The sequence below is a fragment of the Silene latifolia genome, chromosome 2 (genome assembly GCF_048544455.1).
Source record: "Silene latifolia isolate original U9 population chromosome 2, ASM4854445v1, whole genome shotgun sequence".
Taxonomy (NCBI): domain Eukaryota; kingdom Viridiplantae; phylum Streptophyta; class Magnoliopsida; order Caryophyllales; family Caryophyllaceae; genus Silene; species Silene latifolia.
The window spans coordinates 182,591,332-182,604,019 of record NC_133527.1 but is presented as its reverse complement, the minus strand read 5'-3'; the positions used below and the strand labels follow the sequence as shown (position 1 = coordinate 182,604,019).

The 12,688-nt window shown below is 45.0% G+C and overlaps 1 protein-coding gene and 1 non-coding gene across 2 annotated transcripts in view; one reads left to right on the top strand and one right to left on the bottom strand.

The window, feature by feature from the left end:
- Positions 1-12,688, top strand: part of LOC141643605 (transcription initiation factor TFIID subunit 7) — a 105,751-nt gene that overhangs the window by 82,102 nt on the left and 10,961 nt on the right. The gene's annotated exons all lie outside the window — the stretch shown is intronic.
- Positions 4,056-4,127, bottom strand: TRNAH-GUG (transfer RNA histidin (anticodon GUG)). The gene has a single exon. It is a non-coding gene; the product is annotated as a tRNA-His (tRNA).

Below are 12,688 nucleotides of genomic sequence, written 5' to 3'. Positions count from 1 at the left end.
CTGAAATAATAAAACTTGTGATCATTTTATGGTTAAATGTTACCACAATGGTCCAACTAGTATAACAACTTATTGATAACGATTTTTTCCCCAAAAGTGATCACATTTAGCTGTAAAACAATATCAAAACTCGTCTTATTACGTCATACGAAAATCACTCGTCTTAAATAAGACCTACTCTTCCTATAATAAGAGGATGTGCTCTTGAATTGTTTCCTAGTTGGGTAAGAAGAACTGAAGTACCGAAGAAACCGACATATGATTAGGATCACAACGCATATATCCGTCTATAATTAAAGACGGATCCAATATAATACCATATTCTTAATAGGACAAGTAACAAGTGAGGTGCTAGGCCAAAAATATCACAACTTTTAAGTTATTTTATCCGTCTTTAGTTATAGAAGGATATTTCCGTCTATAGCAAAACTAGCTAGATTAGGATTAGGTGGCCAAATACAATGAGTGGATAGCGTGGGGCCCAATCTAAAGAGAGAAAGCAGAAAGCGCGTGAAGCGGTGACTATATATACAGACCTCTCCTCCTCTCTCCCATTCCCGTATGTGATCCACTCCTAAAACTCTTGAACAAACTCAGCATCTCACAAATTCAAAAAAACTTTGTTCAATCAATACAGAATTAAATTCCAATCATCAAGCATGTCTTTATACAACTCGTCGTCGGCATCATCTCCGTCTTATAACGATTCGAAGACGCCGCCATATTCTCCGTCTTCTACTCTCAACTGGTCCGATTACGCCACGGAGTCTCCTTCTTCTGAATACTCCCCGGATTCGCCTACTTACACACCGTCTTCCCCAATTTATACACCGTCTTCCCCAATTTACACCCCGTCTTCTCCAACTTATACACCGTCATCTCCCACTTACACACCGTCATCCCCTACCTACACTCCATCATCCCCTACCTACACACCGTCATCCCCTACCTACACTCCATCATCCCCTACCTACACACCGTCATCCCCTACTTACACACCGGCTTCTCCAACTTACACACCGTCGTCCCCGACTTACACACCGGCTTCTCCAAGTTACACACCATCGTCCCCGACCTACACACCGTTGGCTTGTGGTTGTGCACACTGTTGGCGGATGTTCTAGAACTATCTTTCTAATTTAGGGCTTACGCGCTCATTCTTTTCTTTTGTATTATATTTTCGTCTCGCGATTTATTTGATTGTTACAAGTACTACTTGTTTATGTTAATTTGATATGAATATGAATATTGTATCTACACCTCTTAATTTTATGGTTTCATTGTTTATATATTTGGGCTACGAATTCCCAGTTGTTAGTAAAATAGAACTCATATTGTTAATCATCTGATTCCAGTTTCTTACCTGTCTACTTTAGTTAATAATACAAAGTTGATTCGAATTGTTATTCTTCGTTCCAAAGTACTCCGTATTCAATTAAGAATTAGGGCAATTTGAGTTTCTGTTTCGGGTTTCACCGCATCGATTAAATTTAGCTTTAGCTTTAGCCATTTGAGCGAAATTATAATTCCCTAATTAGTTATCGTTGATGACTAAATATTGTGTACAACATTAATCTAATTATGAATTAGCGATTTTTTTTACATCAGTTTACGTCGTTAATTGTCAAGTTGCGCATTTAGGAGGGTAACGGATAAACGGAGTTATGTCGTAAGTTGGTCATTTAGGGGGTAAAGGATTTATGTCAAGGCCATAAGGACGAAATAATTAAGAAGAGTTGAGAGGATAAGAAATAAGAACGGGAATTTCGTATATAGAAGCAGAGAAAAAGAAACATACATCGGATGTACTACCTCCAACTTTTTTGTTTTTTGAGCATATATGTATTTTTTTTGAGCTTATTTACTCAAACTTTATTTGTTTTTGAGCATATTTGTATTTTTTTCGAGCATATTAAAAATTTTAAGTTAGATTTTAATATTTTTTCCGTCAAAACTCAAATTTAACTAAACTTATAGTAATGTTTTTGAGTTTTATTGCAATTTTTTAGAGTTTAATGTTTAAGTAAATAAACTCAGAAACTTTCAGAAACTTTAAAATAAAACTCAAAAACTTTATTAGAATGCTCATAAACTATAAAGTTGGAGGTAGTACATCAGATGTATAATCCTCTTACTGATAGAAGCATCATATAATTAAAATTAAAATTATATTTTATATGTTCAATTTTACATCATATAAAAAATAAATTTTGACCAAAAATCAATTGATATATCCCCCTAGAAAACCGAAAATAAATACTCCACAAAAACAACAAACAATGCATCAACAAAATCACTTAATTTCTTAATTAAAAAAAAACCACTTAATTTCTGTATAAAATAATTAAATAACCATATATGGTTATTTGATATAATTTTATTGATCGTTAGAGATAATCAAATTGGGTAGGTGATTAGCAATATTTGGTTAGATATAATTTTTATTATTCTACTCAAATTAGGTAAGTGATTAATACACAAACTCATACGAAGTACTTTGGATAAACCCATACTTTAATTGACAAATTAAACAAATGCATGACATTATATATAGCTTGCAATTTGGTAAATCATAAAACGAAAACAATTTTCCTCATCAAAAGAAACAAATTACAATAATCTTTTGTAACAAGAAATATGGAGACTCTAAGTCATTTGAAGTCCTTTCTACTTGCTCTTTTACTTGTGTCAAGTTAGTTTTTTTTATCTTTCTTCATGTTTTTGTGGTTTATTTATATTATTATTTGGTTTCAAATAGCATCTACAAGAAGTTAAATCTTTGTTAAAAAGATGAGATATAAGAGCAATAAAATATACAGGAGTCTCACACCCACGATCTGTCACCCACAAATTATCTCAACCATTAAGCTAAGGCCCTGTTTGGTAAACAGCGGATTAATTTCAGCATAAGCAGATTGCAAAAGCAGATTATAAATGACAGATTTTATCAGAAGGTTTGACTAGCATATTATAATTAGCAGAATTAATTTAAGTGTTTGGTAATTGGCAGATTACGATTAGTAGATTGTTAGTTTTATTTGTAAAATGGAGAAAAATTTCCTATTTTACAATATGCTAACCAATATGCTAGGGTAAGCAGCATATTGTAAAACAACATATTGACCCTAAATATGCTGTTTCAATATGTTGTTTACCAAACACTAAAATTAGCATATTGATTGGTCAAATATGCTAAAACCCTTGAATATGCTAAAAATTGGTCAATATGCCGTTTACCAAACAGTGCCTAAAACTTTTCGAATTTTCACCATATTAGAATTAGGAATTACAAAGCATTTTATTAAAAAATAAGGAGTTTCCTTATAATTTAGTCTCATAAAAGATACAACCAAATAAACCGATAGTGGAGCGAGGGCGGACTAGCAAGGGCGCTCGCTCCTGCTGAAAATTTCAAAAGCCAGAATTTTTAGTTAAATTTCCAAATTTTTATCGAGTTTTTCTTAGGTCATTACTCGTTTGCCTTGTTGAAAATTTTCGCTCTCTAACTTCAAATCCTGACTCTGAATATGATTCTTTTTACAGGCTTGTCATTATCATTAATCATGGCGGAATCAAGCTCATTAGTTATTAATCAAGACAAGCAAGCATGTCAAGGCCCAGTTAGTTGTATAGGTTGGGGAGGTTCTCATTGTAACCCTGCGCGTAGATGTTTTGGTCGTTGTATTGACGGATTTTGTGCTTGCACTGGCCTTTGCCCTCCTCCTCCTCCTTCATTTTAGCATTATTAATTGTAATAGTTCTAGTTTATACACAAATTTTGGAGCATACCAGATGAAAAAAAATAGTGTTTCGTAAACTAACCAAATTATTGGTTGTTATCACATACTCCGTACTTCATAATAAAGACTTATGCTTACGTTTCATATAAGTAATAAGTAGGTTCTTTACTTTTGCTTGATTTCGGGTTAAATTCATAGTTTCTTTCATATATTGGTAGTGACTAGTGACAGACCGTACTCGTAAGGTCCAAATGTTTCAAGTTCGATATGAACCTTTGCTCTGGGTTAACATAACTAAAAAAAAAAAATAGAAAATGTGGCTGCTAGGATTCGAGCCCAGGTCTCCACGGCCACAACGTGGAATTCTTACCACTAAACTACAGCCACTTTGTTGTTCATATTTGCTCGGCGTTTTTTATTATACTGAACTACTTTTACAGATTATTAAACTACAACCACTTTGTTGTTCATATCTCCTCGTCAAGATCTCCACTTTGTTGTTCATATCTTCTTCTTATGATCTAGTGGAGTTGTCTAATGGAAAACGAGCGTAAAGAGAGTTGTTTTGATGAGATATTTTCCCCTGTTGTGAAGATGTCATCCATCCGAGTTGTAATAGGTCTAGCTGCTAGTCTAGATTTGGAGATTGAACAACTCGATGTGAAAACTGCATTCTTACATGGAGATCTTGACGAGGAGATTTATATGGTGCAACCCGAGGGATTCGAAGAGCCAGGTCAAGAAAATCGTGTATGTCGTCTTAACAAAAGTCTCTATGGTTTAAAGCAAGCACCACGTCAGTGGTATAAGAAATTTGATTCCTTCATGACCGAGCACGGTTTTAACAAAACACAGACTGATCATTGTGTTTTCATGAAGAGGTATGCAAGTGGTGATTTCATCATACTATTATTAATTTATTATATGTTGATGATATGTTAATTGTTGGGCAAGATAAGCTGAAATTGCATCACTTAAGAAAGCTCTAAGCAAATCATTTGCTATGAAAGTGTTCCGGGTGTAATTCCAGAGCAAGTATCGTTACCACCCGTGGCTTGTAGAATAATGTCTTGAGTTGACCCCTTCTTGCTTCTATCGTTCCTCTCGGCCTCTCCTGCAACAATGAACGAACTGAGGGCTTGGCTTTGTGCCAAGCGTACTCACTCCAACGCTCAAGTCAGTAAACTTAAAGGATTAAGTTGTGTTACTTGGCTAGGTATGTATTGTAGAGAGATAAGGAAGATATTACCAGATGAATAGTGTATTTAGGTTAAGTTGTGGATCCTTTCCTCAATGAGGGTTGAGGAGTATTTATAGACTTTCACCTTTTGTCGCGTAGTGGCCAAGTGGCCAAGTGGCTAGCAGGTGGAAAGACTGATCTACCCCTCGGCCGAGGGACCTATGGCAGGCCGGCGGGCCATGTTGACTCACCGCCGAGGGGTCTTGGATATGAGCACGCGGGTATGTGTCCCGGCTGGCCGGTTGTCACGCCGAGACCCAGGCTAACAGGCCGATAGGCTGCATCGGCCAGGCTGTCTAAGTCGTTGACTTGCTGTGGATATCTTTGACCTTTGTTCAATATGTTGACTTGGTCAGCGGTGCAGAATATGCCCCATCAATTTGCCCCCAGCGTAGTCTATGCCGTGGTATGGGCTCCGATGTACGTTGAGCATATATTCTGCATAAGTATTTTCAGAAAATTTTTCTGTATCGGCTTCCTCTGCGGCGGCTTCTTTTTACCTCGGCCTGGTCCATCCTGGGCCGTACCATATCCCCCCTCCACATGGATGCGTAAAGGGTATCCGATGTGGAAAAGAAGGTGGCGCTGACCGAGACCATGGTTGAGAGTGCCGGTTGTTTTGATTGCCCCCGGCCGGCGCTACCTAGCTTGGTTGATCGAGTGGCCGGCGGATAACAGATGCTTGGGAATTTGTTGAGGAAGGTGAATAGGCGGAGAAATATGAATGGGCGTGTTGAAGACGCTTGGTTACTGTTGCATTGATTGACGTCTAACTGTTGCAACGATTGACATTCCGTGGTTGCATGTCCGACACGTGTCTGCACGCTGATTGGATGACGCTTCATGGGCTGTTCGCTGATTGGTCCTTCTTTATGGGCTTTTTCCTATAAATAGGGCAGTTATTCCGTGAAATTGGCTACCAATTTCATTCTCCAAAATTTTCTTCCCTCTAAACTCTTAAGGGCTTCCTTGTCTTCTAATTTCCAGAGTTATTACTCGGGCGAGTGTGTTTTTCAGGTAAACAAACAAATTTCTTCACTTTTCGTTTTGTTAAATAATTATCGCTATTATGTCTTCTGCTGACGCCGGGACCAGCACTTCTGCGCCGGGGGGTTCCCCGTTGCGTCTTGATGGGGAGGGGATACTAGACGCCATCCCGATAAGGTTTGGGGGCCCTAGGTCTCCTTCTCCCGTGGTCGATCCGCCAATTTTGGAGGAACGGGAGGATGAGGACGACGATGCTGGTGAAGATGAGGGGACTCCTTATGACGGTGGGAGGCTGTCTATCCCGGATCACGGGGAGCCCTGCACGACCGATCTTGACCGTGCTTGGTCCCATAAGTTCGCCAGCTGTTCCGGCGAGTCTTTTTTCGGAGACCATTTCTCCTTTGGTGAGGGGTACAAGATCGTTATCCCTAAGAAGGGTCAGGCGGTCTGTTGCCCCCCACCGGGTCACACCGGCGTGTACCTCAAGCACCTGGAGTATGGGTTGCGGTTTCCTCCGAATAAATATGTTGCGGCCATCGTCAAAGCCATGAACGTCGCTGTGGCCCAATTACATCCGCTGGCCATGAGGACGATAGTTGGCTTTGTGTAGCTCTGTCTTTTTAGGGGTGAGATCCCGACAGTCAACTTATTCCGCCGCCTTCATCATCTACGGCCGTCAATTTCTGGCAAGGTGGGGTGGTACAGCGTGCAGATGGAACCTGGCTATGTCTCCGTGAACAAGCTTACTTCTTGCAAAGACTGGCAACGGCGATGGGTGTACGTCCAAGTGCCGGAGGACTACCCATTGCCTCGGTCTTTCCAGAGCCCTGTTCACTTGCGGTGTGAGACCCCGGAAGAATACGAGAAATGTATCTCCCGGGGTAAGGTCAAGATGGACGCTTCGTTGGTGCCCCTTACCGTGGATGAGGAACGGGCGATGCATTTGTTTGACGCTGAGAAAGGATGGCTGCCCCCAACTCAGATCATTCTTCAAGACGAGATGCTTTGCCGCGTCGGCCTCATACCGGCCCTCAACCAGGGTGAGTGGAGTCGGTGTGAGGCCCACCTTTGCTTGTTATATTCCTATTTTTGGAGCCTCGTTTTACTTCTTCTATGTAACTTTTGTTTGATTTCTTGCAGATCGGTTTGGTCAGGATCTGTCCGAGAGGGACTTGGAGAGGCTAGGGCTTGACAAGGACGGGAAGGTCGCTGTACAGCACCCTACGGCTGACTCGCGTGACCGTAGACCGTCTCCCAACGATCTCATGGATAAGCAGCTGAAGTCGCTGGATCCGGCGGCGGCCCAGGCAAGGGTTCTCGGGGGGGTGCCCAAGAGAACAAAGAAGGCAGCGTCCAGGTCGGCGGCGGTATCAATGCCAACTCCCTCTTCGGCCCCAGTGGTCCAAAAGGATCATGTGGAGGTCATCGATATTACTGAGGGGGAGGTGACCGTTGCTAAGGGTCCTTCCCCGAAGAAAAGAAAAGAGCCACCGTCTGCTTCCACCGTCGCCGGGGAGAAGCCTGACTCAGCCGGCCCTCCAACTAAGAGGGTCCAGACTGGTACGGATCTAACTTGTGGTTCGGATTTAGCTGGTTCGTTGGACATCCCAGATGACCGGCTTTCTGATGTGTCAATGCATGGTGACATGGATGCTCTATGTGAATTTTTTGTAGATCCTCCGTCGGCGGCCGCCGTTCTCACTGAACGGCAAGTAGGGAAGCAGCCTGAGAAGGCTATTGAGAAGGCGGGTGACAGAAATGTCACCGTTGACTCCTCGGTTCAGAAGATTTCTCCCTCCGAGCTTGTGGCGGAGGGTGTGAAACTATATAAGAGGATGGCCAAGTGGACCCAACAAGCCGGCTCCTACATCTTGGAGCAGGAGAAAACCATGGGCCAAGCTGCGCCGCTGATCGCAAAGCTTAAACTTGACCTCTCTGCCGCAAAGGGGGAAGCCGCGAAGGCTAAACTGGATCTTTTTAATGCCAGCCGGCGCGTGGAGGAAGTTGAGAAGCTGCTGGGGGCTGAAAAGGCTAAAGTGGAGGAAGCTGATGCCGCCACTGCCAGGATGATGGGGGAGCGGGACAAGTACAAAGATGCTTATGACGTCGTGGCTGCCAAGGGAGAAAAGTGGAAGGATCTGTTCCACAACCAGGCCGAGGCGCTCAGGGACGCGCAGGCTGCCCTTGCTCAAAAGGAGAAGGACATTGAAATGCTTCAAGATGTTCTTCTCCCTAAAATGTGCGCTCAATTCCGGGACCAGGCCGAAGATACGGCCAGGGAGGCAATAAAGAGACTCGTCCCCGAGGGCTCTTTCCCATGGGATAAATTTGAACATCTTTTGGACGAGATGGCTGATGCTGCGGAGGCAGCGGCTGCAGAGAAGGCGGAGGCGGCGAAGGCGGCTCAGGTAGCTGAGGCCAAGGCGGCCTACGATGCGAGAGTGAAGGAGGGTGAGAGGCTGAAGTTACTTGAAAATGTTGAGCCTTCCCCAAAGCCGACCGCCGAAGATGCTGCTGCTACTGACGGAGGGCAGCAACAGGCATAGGGAGACGGGCGGTCGTCACCAGACTCACCCGGCGTCTCGGATAGCTTTAGCTGTTCGGGGGCCAATTATTGAGCCTTCTCTCCCTGCCATCCTTTTGGCGCTTCAAATCCCAAGTCTGCAACCTTTTGTGTTTTTTTTTTTGTTTCCTCGCTTTTCATAAAGCCCTGGTAGGTAGAGTTTAGGCTATCCTTATGGGGACGGCCGTCGTTTGTACTCTCCTTGCAATCATTTTTAATAAAGTTATCTTATCGGCCTTTGGCTTGGCCGGTTCTTCGATCACGATTCCTCGTTTGTCTTTTTGCGTAATTAATTGAGTGCCTTCGTTTTTACACTCGGCATGACCGAGGCAGCTTGAATGCGTGTCTCAACTGTGTTTAACGTCTTTAGCGTTCGTAACTGTAGGCATATTGACCGCTAGATTGGCGTCTCAATTGCACTGAGTATACGTTTCTTCTTTAGCGCATCGACCGACGTGTTCCCCGTCGCTCTCGGCTTTGGCCGAGGTAATCGGGGCGGCCGATAGCGTTAAAATCGTGTAGGCATATTGACCGCTAGATTGGCGTCTCAATTGCACCGAGTATACGTTTCTTTTTTAGCGTATCGACCGACGTGTTCCCGTCGCTCTCGGCTTTGGCCGAGGTAATCGGGTTGCGGCCGATAGCGTTAAATAATCGTGTAGGCATATTGACCGCTAGATTGGCGTCTCAATTGCACCGAGTATACGTTTCTTTTTTAGCGTATCGACCGACGTGTTCCCGTCGCTCTCGGCTTTGGCCGAGGTAATCGGGGTTGCGGCCGATAGTGTTAAAATCGTGTAGGCATATTGACCGCTAGATTGGCGTCTCAATTGCACTGAGTATACGTTTCTTTTTTAGCGTATCGACCGACGTGTTCCCCGTCGCTCTCGGCTTTGGCCGAGGTAATCGGGGTTGCGGCTTCGATAGCGTTCGTAACTGTGTAGGCATATTGACCGCTAGATTGGCGTCTCAATTGCACTGAGTATACGTTTCTTTTTTAGCGTATCGACCGACGTGTTCCACGTCGCTCTCGGCTTTGGCCGAGGTAATCGGGGTTGCGGCTTCGATAGCGTTCGTAACTGTGTAGGCATATTGACCGCTAGATTGGCGTCTCAATTGCACTGAGTATACGTTTCTTCTAAAATTTGGATGTTTCTTCACTAGATATAAACACGCGCCGGGGTGCCGACAATGGTTCTTGACACCTCCGTCGCTTATATAAAGTATTTTCTTAGGTTGTCAGTGTTCCAGTGGCTCATCAAAGGCACACCTCCCATGTCTGTCAGCCGGTATGTACCCGGCCTCATCTCTTCGACCACTTTGTAGGGATCCTCCCAGTTGGCCGTCAGTTTACCATGAATATTTCCTTTGTTGGTGGCAGCCGACTTCCTTAGGACTAGGTCTCCTATTTTTAAGTCCCTTTTGTGGACTCTTCGGTTGTAGGCTCTCTTCATCCGGTTTTGATATACGGCCAAGTTGAGGCGTGCTGTATTTCGGCTTTCTTCGACCAGGTCCAGGGAGGCTCTCAGACCTTCCTCGTTTTCAACTGGGTTAAAGGTAGCCGTTCTGAATGTTGGGACCGTTGCTTCAACTGGTAGGACTGCTTCGGAACCGTAGACTAGGTGGAAGGGGGTGTACCCCGTTGCTTCTTTCTCCGTGGTCCGAAGGGACCACAGGACGCCGGGTAGTTCATCGGCCCACCTTCCCTTGAGGTCTTCAACTGTCTTCTTCAAACCGTTGAGGATTGTTTTGTTGGCTGCCTCCGCCTGCCCGTTGCTCTGTGGGTGGCAGACGGAAGAGTACGCAAACTTTATGCCAAGCTCTTCTAACCAGTTCATTATCAGGTCGCTCCAAAACTCTCGGCCGTGGTCAAATACCATAACCTGAGGTAGTCCGAAGCGGGTTATAACATTTTCCCAGATTACCTTCCTGACGGCCGCCGTGGTCTTTGCTGGTACTGCTACAGCTTCAACCCATTTAGTGAAGTAATCAACGGCGACGATTAAGAACTTCCTTCCTCCGGAGGCCGTTGGGAACGGCCCTAGCATGTCCATCCCCCACTGTGCGAAAGGAAGGGGACTAAGCACCGGTTGCAGGTCCCTGGAGGGAGCGTGTATCACCGGGGCGTGCATCTGACAGTTCGTGCACTTCCTGGTCTTTGTTCTAGAATCTTGAAGCATGGTGGGCCAGAAGTAGCCAGCTCGGAGAGCTTTGTGGGCTAGTGTTCTTGCCCCCATGTGATGTCCACAGATGCCTTCGTGAATCTCTGTCAGTATCAGTTCTGCGTCGGCTGGACCGACACACTTCAAGAGTGGTCTTATTACTGATCTTCTGTATAGTTCTCCTTCGAACACCGAGTACCTGGCGGCGATCCTTTTTATTTTGGCCGAGGGATTGCGGCCCTCTGGCAATTCACCTGTAAGCTTATATTTCATTATCGGAGTCATCCACGTTGTTTCGGTCTCTATGTTACCCACCATGCCGACGGTCTCAGTGATGCTTTTCGCATTCCTGATATCTACCAGCACGGTTCGGCTGACATTCTTGATGGTTGAGCTGGCCAGTTTGGAGAGAGCGTCGGCTCGGTTGTTCTCGGACTTGGGAACACACTGGATTTGGAAAGATTTCAACTTTGCTATGTCGGCTTTTACCCTCTCTAGGTACCTTACCATTCCGTCGTCCCGAGCCTCAAACTCCCCTCTGATTTGGTTAGTAACCAACAGTGAGTCTGTCTTCAACACAATGTGTTCTGCTCCGGCAGCCCTAGCTAGCTCGACTCCGGTTATCACCGCCTCGTATTCGGATTCGTTGTTCGAGGCCGAGAAGGTGAATTTCAAGGCGTACTCAAATTCGTCCCCGTTTGGGCTGATGATAAGGATGCCGGCTCCTGAGCTGTTCGTCGTGGAGGAGCCGTCGGTGTAGACCTCCCATATGCCTGGGTTTGGCTCTTCCTGATACGTGCATTCGGCCAGGAAATCTGCAAGTGCTTGCCCCTTTATCGAAGGCCTTGGTTTGTACTGAATGCCGAAGCCAGAGAGTTCCACTGCCCATTTGATGAGCCTGCCGGATTGTTCGAATTTTTTCAAGGATTTCTCCAACGGCTGATCGGTTAGGACCGTCACGGGGTGTGCGTCGAAGTAGGGTTTTAACTTCCTTGTGGCAATGACAACGGCGAAGGCAGCTTTTTCAATTAGTGGGTAATTTCTCTCGGCGGGCAACAGTGTGTGGCTGACAAAGTATATTGGTTGTTGCTGTTTGTCTTCTTCCCTGATGATCACGGCGCTAACCGTGGCCGAGGTAACTGCTATGTATAGGTATAGCGTCTCCCCCAGTATCGGCCTGGATAGAGTTGGGAGAGTCTGAAGATGAGCTTTCAGTTGCTTGAAAGCCGTGTTCTGTTCCTCCCCCCAGCTGAAGTCTTTATTTCCTTTCAACACCTTGAAGAATGGGGTGCTCTTGTCGGCTGACCGAGAGATGAAACGGGCGAGAGCCGCCATTCTCCCGGTCAGCATCATAACCTCTTTTCGATTCCTTGGTTCCGGCAGGTCTAGGATGGCTCGGACTTTGTCTGGATTGGCGTCTATGCCTCTGGCACTGACAAGCACACCTAGGAATTTACCTGCCCGGACCCCGAAGTTGCATTTCATTGGGTTGAGCTTCATCTTGTATTTCCTTAGTGAACAAAATGTCTCGTGTAAATCGGCCAGATGCTCGCTGTCGGACTTGCTCTTTACAATAGCATCGTCGACGTACGCCTCAATGTTTCGTCCTTTTTGATTTTGAAACACTTTGTCCACCAGCCTCGTGTACGTTGCTCCGGCGTTCTTCAAACCAAACGGCATCATTTTGTACATGTATGTGCCGTTGGCGGTGATAAATGCGCATTTAGGCATGTCTTCCTCGGCCATAAACACTTGGTGATACCCTGAGAAGGCGTCCAGCAGGCTTAGCATGGTGTAGCCCGCCGTGGCATCGATTAAGCTATCTATCCGAGGCAAGGGATAACAATCTTTGGGGCATGCTTTATTAAGGTTGGTAAAGTCTACACACATTCTCCATGCCCCCGATGATTTCTTCACCATTACAACATTGGCTAACCACTCAGGGTAAGTACAAGGCATGATGAAGCCCGCCGCTAGTAATTTATCTACTTCGGCT